At 41.7% G+C, this 9,798-nt stretch overlaps 1 non-coding gene across 1 annotated transcript; it reads right to left on the reverse strand.

Annotated features, from left to right (window-relative positions):
• On the reverse strand, nt 1-72 carry TRNAA-CGC. Its single transcript has one exon. It is a non-coding gene; the product is annotated as a tRNA-Ala (tRNA).
• Nucleotides 73-9,798: the final 9,726 nt, after the last annotated feature.

The following is a 9,798-nucleotide window of genomic DNA, read 5'->3' on the forward strand; positions in this document are numbered from 1 at the left end:
TGGAGGTGCCAGGGATTGAACCAGGGACCTCGTACATGCGAAGCACGCGCTCTACCACTGAGCTACACCCCCTGACCCTTAAAGTTTCTGGGTTCTTTTATAAAATGTTATTGCTATTTTTCTTGTTGGTTTTGCTTTGTTTTATTACAGTTTTTTAATTTAAGAGTTAGCTAGAGAAAGTCCACTGGATTGAATGTCATTATCTCCGAGGTTGCAAGACTGGATACTGTGTGGTGGCTTCATTAGACGAGTAACAGAATGTAGTCTCAATAGCGCCGTTTTTGATTCTAGGACCTTCCCTTTCCTGGTAGCTTGCTCCAAGGTCCACCCAACAGCGACTTCGGTGAGAGTTGCTTGCCCCCACCAGGATAGTCCTGAGAAAGTCTCAAGTCTCCGACGTACGTAGCAGCGATAATGACTCCGAAAAAAGTGCTTTTCAGCCCGGAGGCAGCCGCCAGCTTTCGCTGAACTTCACACCATGCTGGGTCGGAGGCTCTGCCAACATCCATTTTCCAGCTTTTTCCGTGCGTCCCAGATTCTGAGATTGTCCTGCTCTGATTCCACACCCCATCTCTATTTCTCGCTTGACGATTATTATATCCACAAAGGGGTTTTAAAACAGCGACTTCAAAACTCCATCAACTTTAAATGGAGTGACGTATTCCCTCCCACCCAGACTTAGGGAATAAATAGGGCAAGTCCAGACGCAGGGCAGCGGAGAGAATTTCCAAATGCCTTTCTTTTGAGAACCCACGGACACAAGGAGGAATTCTGCTATATTTGTACATATTTGAAAGAAAAAAGTCAAAAAGGCCCAGAAACCTTCAAGCAGTGCCACCTGGGAATTGGGAAATGCAGGAGGTCCTGGATATGGCAAAACAAATAGAATTGAATTGTCTGGGAACGAGTTTTGTTCACGCGAAGCTTTCAGCTTAGCATATAAGGCCAAGGATGTACATATTCACGTCAAAGTCTTGGGCTGCTTCTTTATCCGAGAGCTGTTGTGTAACACTGACGCACGTTATATCAAGCAAACTTTCCTTTAAAGACTCAGAATACTGAAAAAAGTGTTCACTGGCAAAGGCAAGGAACATTGAAGGCACCCAATTTTGATTCTCCTCGCCTTAGCCTTCTAGAAGATTTCCTTGAAAAGTGAGTGCAGGAGGATGTTTGTGGTCAGGCAACGTGCTGCTGAAACAAATCATTGATTTCAAACTCTGAGAAGGGATCTGGGAGTTTTAGACCTTTAATCGGGGGCTCTTCCAACTGAGTTACGTCAGTTATACCTCTGCCTTCACTGACACTAGTAATTATCTCAACTATTAAGTTTTGAAAGCACTGCATTCTTTGAGAGATTTCTTTCCCTTGATCCCTCACTCAGAAGTTGGGATCAATAACTTGCCACATTTGGTAACTGATTGGAACTACTGCCATCTGTGTGCACGGAAGAGAAGTGAGGGGAGAGAAAATCAATGCGTGAGTTTTGGCTCCTCAGGCTTCACACAGGAACAATGACAAAAAGAATTGTTAACAAAGATTACTTAAGGGCCTCTTTTTCTTTTCCTTGATCCTTCTTTTCATGGTTGTTCCTCAGGAAACTGTGTAATGGAACGAAAATAATGTGAGCTTACTCATGATGTGGAGACATGATTGTTCCTCTCCTTTTGGGAGATCCTGAGTGAGGGGGATGTTTCTCTCTCAGTTCTTCTTGTCTTACTTATGCTGATTCAACTAGGGTGTATTATTTAAGTACAGCTTTGAAGAAGTAAGAGAAAAGCAGTATTGAAGGAATAAACCTGGACTTACCTGCATGTTTAGCCAGTGCTCTACCACCAAGCTATTTATACCCTGATTGACCCTACATTTCAGTAAATTCTCTAAAACTGATGATTGTCCCAATTTCTGGATCTCTAATGGTTGATAGGACAAAGTTTACTGTATTCAACTTCACTATTTAAGAACATTGTAGACCAGTCCCTTTTTGCAGCGATGGGAATGCTAGGCCAAAAAACAGTTTTGTTTACTAAGATCTTCCTCCTCCAATCTTCTTACTCCAGTCAGGCCACTCCAAGGTCCGCTCACCAATACGCTACAGAACATCAGTTCCAATTCATCAAGGAGATTCCCAAGCTGGGATATTTACTTCTTTTCAATATTATTTTCTTTCAACTTCCCATGTTGTCTACAAAGTATCAAGAAAGACAAAAGACAGTGCAGGCCCTGCCCAATGACTCAGCCTGTAATCCCAGCACTTTGGGAGGCCGAGGCAGGCAGATCACTAGAGGTCAGGAGTTGGAGACCAGCCTGGCCAACATGGCAAAACCCTGCTTCTACTAAAAATACACAAATTAGCGAGGTGTGTTGGCGCATACCAGTAGTTCCAGCTACTCGGGAGGCCAAGGCAGGAGAATCACTTGAACCCAGGAGGTTACCCAAGAACATGCCACTGCACTCCAACCTGGGCAACAGAGCAAGACTCTATCTCAAAAAAAAGGAAGACAGTGCAGAAGGACATAAAGAATATTAGCAGTGTGTTACCTCAGGGGATTTAGATCCAGGTAAGCAGGAAAGATAGAAGTGCAATAAATTAATAACACTTGCTGAGAAATGAAGTATGACAAAACGAGTAACGTGAGTGCCAATCTCAAAATATAGGCTAATGTTAGGCAGATAAGACAGAAGAGGAATAAATTTATCTCAAAGCCTAGCTATAAATGAAGAGCAACAAGAATGGTTTACAGTCACTGTCCTAGCAACCCCTAGCCTGGGCCCAGTTAATGGATGCTTCAGCTCTAGTTAAGGAGACCCCATAGAAAGAAAGGGAAGGAGAAAAGGAAGGGAAAAGCTACAATGTATTATAAAGCCTCATTTGTATAAAATTCTCTCCAGAATACAGACAGTGGAAAAGAAACAATATGCGAACTGGAACATTAAGTCTTTATAAAGTCTTTGTAAAAATAGATAGATAGATAGATAGATAGATAGGCAGATAGATCTACTGGGCATGGTGGCTCAGGCCTATAATCCCAGCACTTTGGGAGGCCAAGTCGGGCAGATCACCTGAGGTCAGGAGTTTGAGACCAGCCTGGCCAACATGGTGAAACCCTGTCTCTACTAAAGATACAAAAATTAGCCAGGTGCGGTGGTGCATGCCTGTAATCCCAGCTACTCGGGAGGCTGAGGCAGGAGAATTGCTTGAACCTGGGAGGCAGAGGTTGCAGTGAGCTGAGATCTCACCATTGCACTCCAAGAATGAACTCAGTCTCAAAAAACTAAAAATTAAAATTAAAAAATTTAGATCTTTGTGAAACTTCCATAGGCCTACAGAAGTCCTCAAACTTTGCCACATAAGACACAAGGTGTAGTCCCTGTGAGTTCTGCCAATATTTTGTGTGACTGTCAACCCCCACAGGAGCTTTGAGGAAAACCCTAGGGCACCTTCTAGCAGAAGCAGCCAGTAATGTACATGATTTTAAAGCTTCCCAGATGATTCCAGTAATCAGTCAGGTTTGAGAATCACTAGCCTTGGAAGGCAAGTGCCCAGAATCTGTATTGAGTTAATTTATTAGGAAAATGTCATAGAAGTGGAGGTGAAGTGAACCTATAGTAGAAAGGATATATCTAAAGTTCTGTATCTTTCTTGTTATCACTAGAGTACAAGTTCTTATCTATAAATGGTCTCCTTTGTTCTAGAAGAAGATAAAATACTAAAGACATTTGTCCCACAGGAAGATCTGACTTGTTTAGTTTAAAATTGTTATGGCTTTGAGAATGCCTCACTGCTTTTTTCTGTCACTGGACAAACACTATGAGCACTTTGGAGGGCAGGCATATAGTTGATTTGAAGGTGCATGGTGGAGGAGTCACTGTTATTGGTGACTTCCATGAGCACCAGAGTGTGCGAAGTTTTCTGCATCCCTGTGAGTGCTTACATTGCAATCAATGTTAATTATAGAAGTGGAATTTATGGCTGATTATGGTTTGAGCATCTCAGGTATGTGTGTAAGCAAAATACAGTGTGAAGGGCCAGGCACGGTGGCTCACACCTGTAATCCCAGCACTTTGAGAGGCCGAGGCGGGCAGATCACCTGAGGTTGGGAGTTTGAGACCAGCCTGACCAACATGGAGAAACCCCGTCTTCACTAAAAATACAAAATTGGCCAGGAGTGGTGGCACATGCCTGTAATCCCAGCTACTCAGTAGGCTGCGGCAAGAGAATCACTTGAACCTGGGAGACAGAGGTGGCGGTGAGCTGAGATCATGCCATTGCACTCCAGCCTGGGCAACAAAAGGGCAACTCTGACTCAAAAAAAAAAAAAAAATATATATATATATATATATAGAGAGAGAGAGAGAGAGAGAGAGTGGAAACTTGAAATGAAAGAGAAAATATGACGCAAACAGTTTAGAGTATAATTTTTAAAATATTCACTTGACTAGATTTCAAGGAGCTCTTTAACTATGAAGGGGCATATCCCATTTGGTGGAGGTTTAGTCTTTTAATGTGAGATTTCAGGATCTAAACCCTTGATAAGGCTAATCTTCTATTTCACCTACGTTTTTCTAACTTTTAGATAGAGGTAAATTGAAACCTGGCTTTCTCTTAGGAAACTAAGTGTTTATAGTGAGCACATCCTTCCATACATCCTCCTGTTTGCTCAACTGGATTCTAAAAGTTGAGAGTTTGAGGGAGCAAAACCAAGGTTGCAGTAAAATAAGAATTCCATTGTTTAAACAGATGCAACCCAGCAATTTTCTACTCTATTCTACCACTGTAGGCAGAAGCCAACTTTGAAGACTTAGGAAATTAGATGGGTTACCAGAAGAGTGACTATAGGCAAGAAAGTGGAAAGACAGATTTAAGAGAACAAGGAAGAATGTAGATTGACAGGGGATTTGGAGTTATACTGGATTTAGTGAGTGCGGGATTTACTTAAGGAGACTTCCAAGTAGCTTGATTAGTCTTCTATCTAGCTAGTAAGTACAGAAAGATAAGCAGAATCTCTGCTAGGTTTTTTGTTGTTGTTAGGTTGATTACCTTTTGAATTAAAAGTAAGAAACAAAATCCCTCCCATTGTTATGTGGCATTAGGCTTTGTATTGGCATTAAGGAAAATTGGGCATGAAGAACCCCTGAGGTTAAATGGAAAAACACTTAATTCCCAATCAGAAAATTGAGAGCTCACAATGAAAATTGGAACAATACTCAAAAATCTTATTATCTTTTCATAAGATTCTGAGCCCTCATGCTACCCACTCTCCAGAGGACCTCTCCTTTATAGCCTCATGAAAATGCAAAACTCAGGATAAGAGATGTCATGTCTGCAGAGTTTCTAACTCAGAGGTTAGGGTGCCTTCTAAAATCTCTGTATATTGTTACTTAGACATAATCCACTTTAAAATGAAAAGAAGTGGCATGGTTTTGCCATGCGATATGCACGTAATTCACTGATAATGATGACTGAATTTGGGGTGAAAATATCTGACCCACGGGATAATGTCTACAATGAAGTTTGTGTAGATAAAAACGGAGAATGATAGCAAAGACAGAAAGGAGAGAGGATCAGGAGACAGTGGCATATTCTCTGCCTATGAGCTTCTTTTTCCTCCTCATTTCAGTCTTTCTTTTTCTTCAGTACTATTGCAAAATGGTAGTGTTATGCCCAGACCGTTTATTCCCCGAAGAAGACCACCAGAGTCCAGAGTCAAAGCCAAGCGGCAAGGATCTTTAATGCAAGTTCGAACTTGGTCCCTCCGTTCTATAACATACAAGAGGGCCCCAAACAATGCGTGCGCTTGCTTTTTATAGCTCGAGGTAAACAGGACTTGTCAGGTTACAGAGGAACAAGGCATTTCTCTAGGCTACAGCATTACAATTGGTTTACATGTTAATGTTAAGCTATGCTTTTAGCAGCCTTCTTATCGGTTCCTGCGCTTTTACAAACGGTTGTAACCTTATTGGAGCTTCTCCAGGTGTTGTTTTTCTTAATGTGTTTGTGTCGGGCCCAGGAAGTTGGGACAAAATAGAGGATTGTGTTTGTACTGGGCCCAGGGCTAAGATATGTGGCAGACACTGGTAATTAGAGCAGGACAGAGACTTTCACAACGTTTGTCCTTACAATGTCTGGAGTCTATAGATAACCATAATCGGTTAGGTCCGGGGTCGATCTTTAACTAGGCTCAGGGCGCCGCCCGGGCTGTCAGGGCGCCGCCCGGGCTGTTTGCCTGTGGACTTCATTTCTGCCTCTTAGTCTCTTCATTTGATCTCTTTCAGTAGACCAGGTAAATTTTTATTTTCTTTTCTTTCTTTTGATGTAGTCTCACTTGGTCACCCAGGCTGAAGTGCATAGGTGCGATCTCAGCTCACTGCAACCTCCACCTCCTGGGTTCAAGCAATTCTCCCACCTCAGTCTCCTGAGTAGCTGGGATTACAAGCGTCCACCACCACACCCGACTAATTTTTGTACTTTTAGTAGAGACAGGGTTTCACCACATTGGCCAGGCTGGTCTCAAACTCCTGACCTCAAGTGATACGTCCATCTTGGCCTCCTAAAGTGCTGGGATTACAGGCATGAGCCATTGCACCCAGCTTAGATCCAGTAAATTTTTAAAAGCTGATTAAACTGTTGGCTACTTGGTGATTTGCACTCATGCCTTTCTTGTGTTGTCCCGATAACCCTGCGTAGTGGCAACCCATTGCATTTTGTTTTACTTTGCCAGGGAGCAGAAAATAATGAGGGGAAATGGAGGAATAAAGGAAGGTGCCAATTCCACATTGTCAGAGTTGTAGAAAAAGAAAGCAGCACTGGTGCTCCCAGGATCAAATTGGACACCTCACACTTGGAAGAAACAAGTTCTACCATCAAGCCACAGCCCCATCACTGTTGCAATTTCTTGTTTCATGCTTCCTAGTTTTATATTTTACATGGTTTTGTGAAAGTGTAACATTTCAAAGTAAATGTCTATTCTGTTAAAGCCCATTTCCATAATCTTTTCCTAGATCCTTTCTCACACCTATGTTAAAGGATAATAAATTCTAAAGCATATGACACAATTTTTGCTCGATTTTTTCTTCTTTCTTTTCTTTTCTTTTTTTTTTTTTTTTTGGAGACAGAGTCTTGCTCTGCCGTCCAGTCTGGAGTGCGGTGGCACAATCTCGGCTCACTGCAACCTCCACTTTCCCGGCTCAAGCAATTCTCCTGCCTCAGCCTCCCGAGTAGCTGGGACTATAGACATGAGCCACCACGCCCAGCTAATTTTTGTATTTTTAGTAGAGACGAAGTTTCACCATGTTGACTAGGTTGGTCTCGAACCCCTGACCTCAAGTGATCCACCCATCTTGGCCTCCCAAAGTGCTGGGATGAGGCGTAAGCCACAGCGCCTGGCCCCTGCTCAATCTTACCTGCCAAGTAAGTGCTTTCCCAGATCCTATCACTGGCCTAAAGATTCTTTTTTTTTTTTTGAGAGGGAGTCTCGCTCTGTTGCCCAGGCTGGAATGCAGAGGGGCGATCTCGGCTCACTGCAAGCTCCGCCTCCCGAGTTCACGCCATTCTCCCACCTCAGCATCCTACAGGCGCCCGCCACCCACGCCTGGCTATGTTTTTAGTAGAGACAGGGTTTCACAGTGTTCGCCAGGATGGTCTCGATTTCCTGACCTCGTGATCCGCCCACCTCGCCCTCCCAAAGTGCTGGGATTACAGGCGTGAGCCACTGCGCCCGGCAGCTTCTTTTTATTTTTAATCTTGAGTCACCTCCACATGTGAAAGTTGTCAGAATCAAAAAGGAGTCACTAATGTTAACAAAACCCTGACAAATAAAGCAGAGCAAAACCATGAAGAGAGGATTCTCATGCTTGTATGCCTGATAACAAAAACTATCACAGAAGACTGAAAACCACAACCTTACAATCTTACACAAAAAAAATATGTCTACAAGGACATGTGCCTAGCAACTGCCTGTCCGACCTTGGACTAGTGTCACCCTTGTTATTAATATTTGCAGCCAAATATAATTATTTTGAAAACAATTATGTAGCCCTCCTCAATTTTTATTTAAAAACTTTTGTCTTTCTTTACCTCCCTGAAGACAAACATCGTTTACTATGGCATGCCTATTCCCACTGCAATGCTCTGTTCACAGATAAACATATTTTCTTTTAGAGAACCTCTCTCTGTTATTTAGGTTGACACATGGAAAGTCTCAGGGTGGAGTATTCTGTTGGGTCTTCAGTCTCTTCCTCTTTACAATTTCTTTTTTGTTTCTTTTTTCTCTATTTCTTTCTTTCCTTCTATTTATTTATGTATTTATTTATCTATGTTTACAGTATAGACCAATCTATCCAGTCTTTCTTGGCCATTTTGTCCATACCCATGTGTTCAAATATTATCTATCTAGAATTTTCATCTTTGCTTTCTATAGCGTGCCCTTCCTTCTCCAGCAGCAATCAATAAACAGTCCAAAAAAAACTTGAAAAATTAAGAAGCATCTCAACATCAACTTGTGCAAAATAAAAATTATTGTCTCCCGTTTCCAATTGTCTTGTTTCTCTCAATTTCATATCTTATGAAATGGCTGTACACTGCAGCTGGCAGGATCAGAGAATAGTAAGTTATCAGATAGCCTTGTGGGTTTTGATGTATTTCCTTTCTGATCTTGTCCAGTTCTAACTCCTTGAGGTCAGGGATTATTTCATTCACATCGTTGAATCAAGAGATTAACCCGATAATTGTCCCATTATACATTGCTGATACTTATCTTTGAATGAATGGAAGATAATGTGCATAGCTACTGTTTTTTATTCTTCTTGAAGGGAAACAATAGTTGCATAAGATTCCTTTCAAGTAATGCAGCAACAACATAATTGCAACTAGTTTATTTGGTCTAGATTTATAATTCTCCTTTAGGGACTGAGGAATTATGGCTTCCAATCTCAAAAATGCTGGGATAATTTCCTTACCATGGGAGATTCTTTCCTCTGCCTCCAGCGCTTCTTCAAAGTTACCTGGCTTCTTCTAAATCTATTTTCCTTCAGTGATAAATAATTTTCCAATTTATGTTGTGGAGTTCCCCCTGTTCTTTCTTTTTTATTTGTTATTCCATTTTCTGTTTCTTTTTCTCCTCTTCCTCCTGTGTCTCCAAACTTTCCTGTATTTTCTTTTTTCCTTCCTTTTTTTTTTTGGCTGGATAAGCCTGGGTTCTAATTTCCTGTATTTTCTGTTCCTGTTTTCAACCATTGCCGGTGCTATGTATTGCAACTTGCTCAGTCCCCCAAACATATCTTTAAACCACACTTACCTTCCAAACAAAACCGAAGTCCATGGAACCCTCTTTTGGTGATGTTTATTCCACTCCTCTTTTGATATACAGTTACTTAAATTCAGGGATATAAATGTAACTAGCATTAATATATCTTATGTTAGATAGTAGTTGTATGGGTTAATAGTGTCCTTCCCCCCAAATCATAAACTTCTTGGAACCTCAGAATGTGACCTTATTTGAAAATAGAGTCTGTGCAGATGTAATCAAGTTAAGACAAGATTACTAAGGTGGACTCTAATCCAGTATGACTGACGCCCTTGCAAGAAGAGAGAAATTTGTATACAGAGACACTGTGAGAATGCCATGTGACCAGAGAGGCAGAGATTGGAGTGATGCTGCTACAAGCCAGAGAATGCCAAATATTGACAGCCACCATCACAAGCTAAGACAAGGCAAGGAAGGATTCTACCCAGAGTCTCAGAGAAAATATGACCCTGTTCATACCTTGATTTCAGACTGCTTGCCTCCAGAACTATGAAAG

This window comes from Trachypithecus francoisi, unplaced genomic scaffold, assembly GCF_009764315.1.
Source record: "Trachypithecus francoisi isolate TF-2019V2 unplaced genomic scaffold, Tfra_2.0 Lachesis_group10, whole genome shotgun sequence".
Lineage (NCBI taxonomy): Eukaryota > Metazoa > Chordata > Mammalia > Primates > Cercopithecidae > Trachypithecus > Trachypithecus francoisi.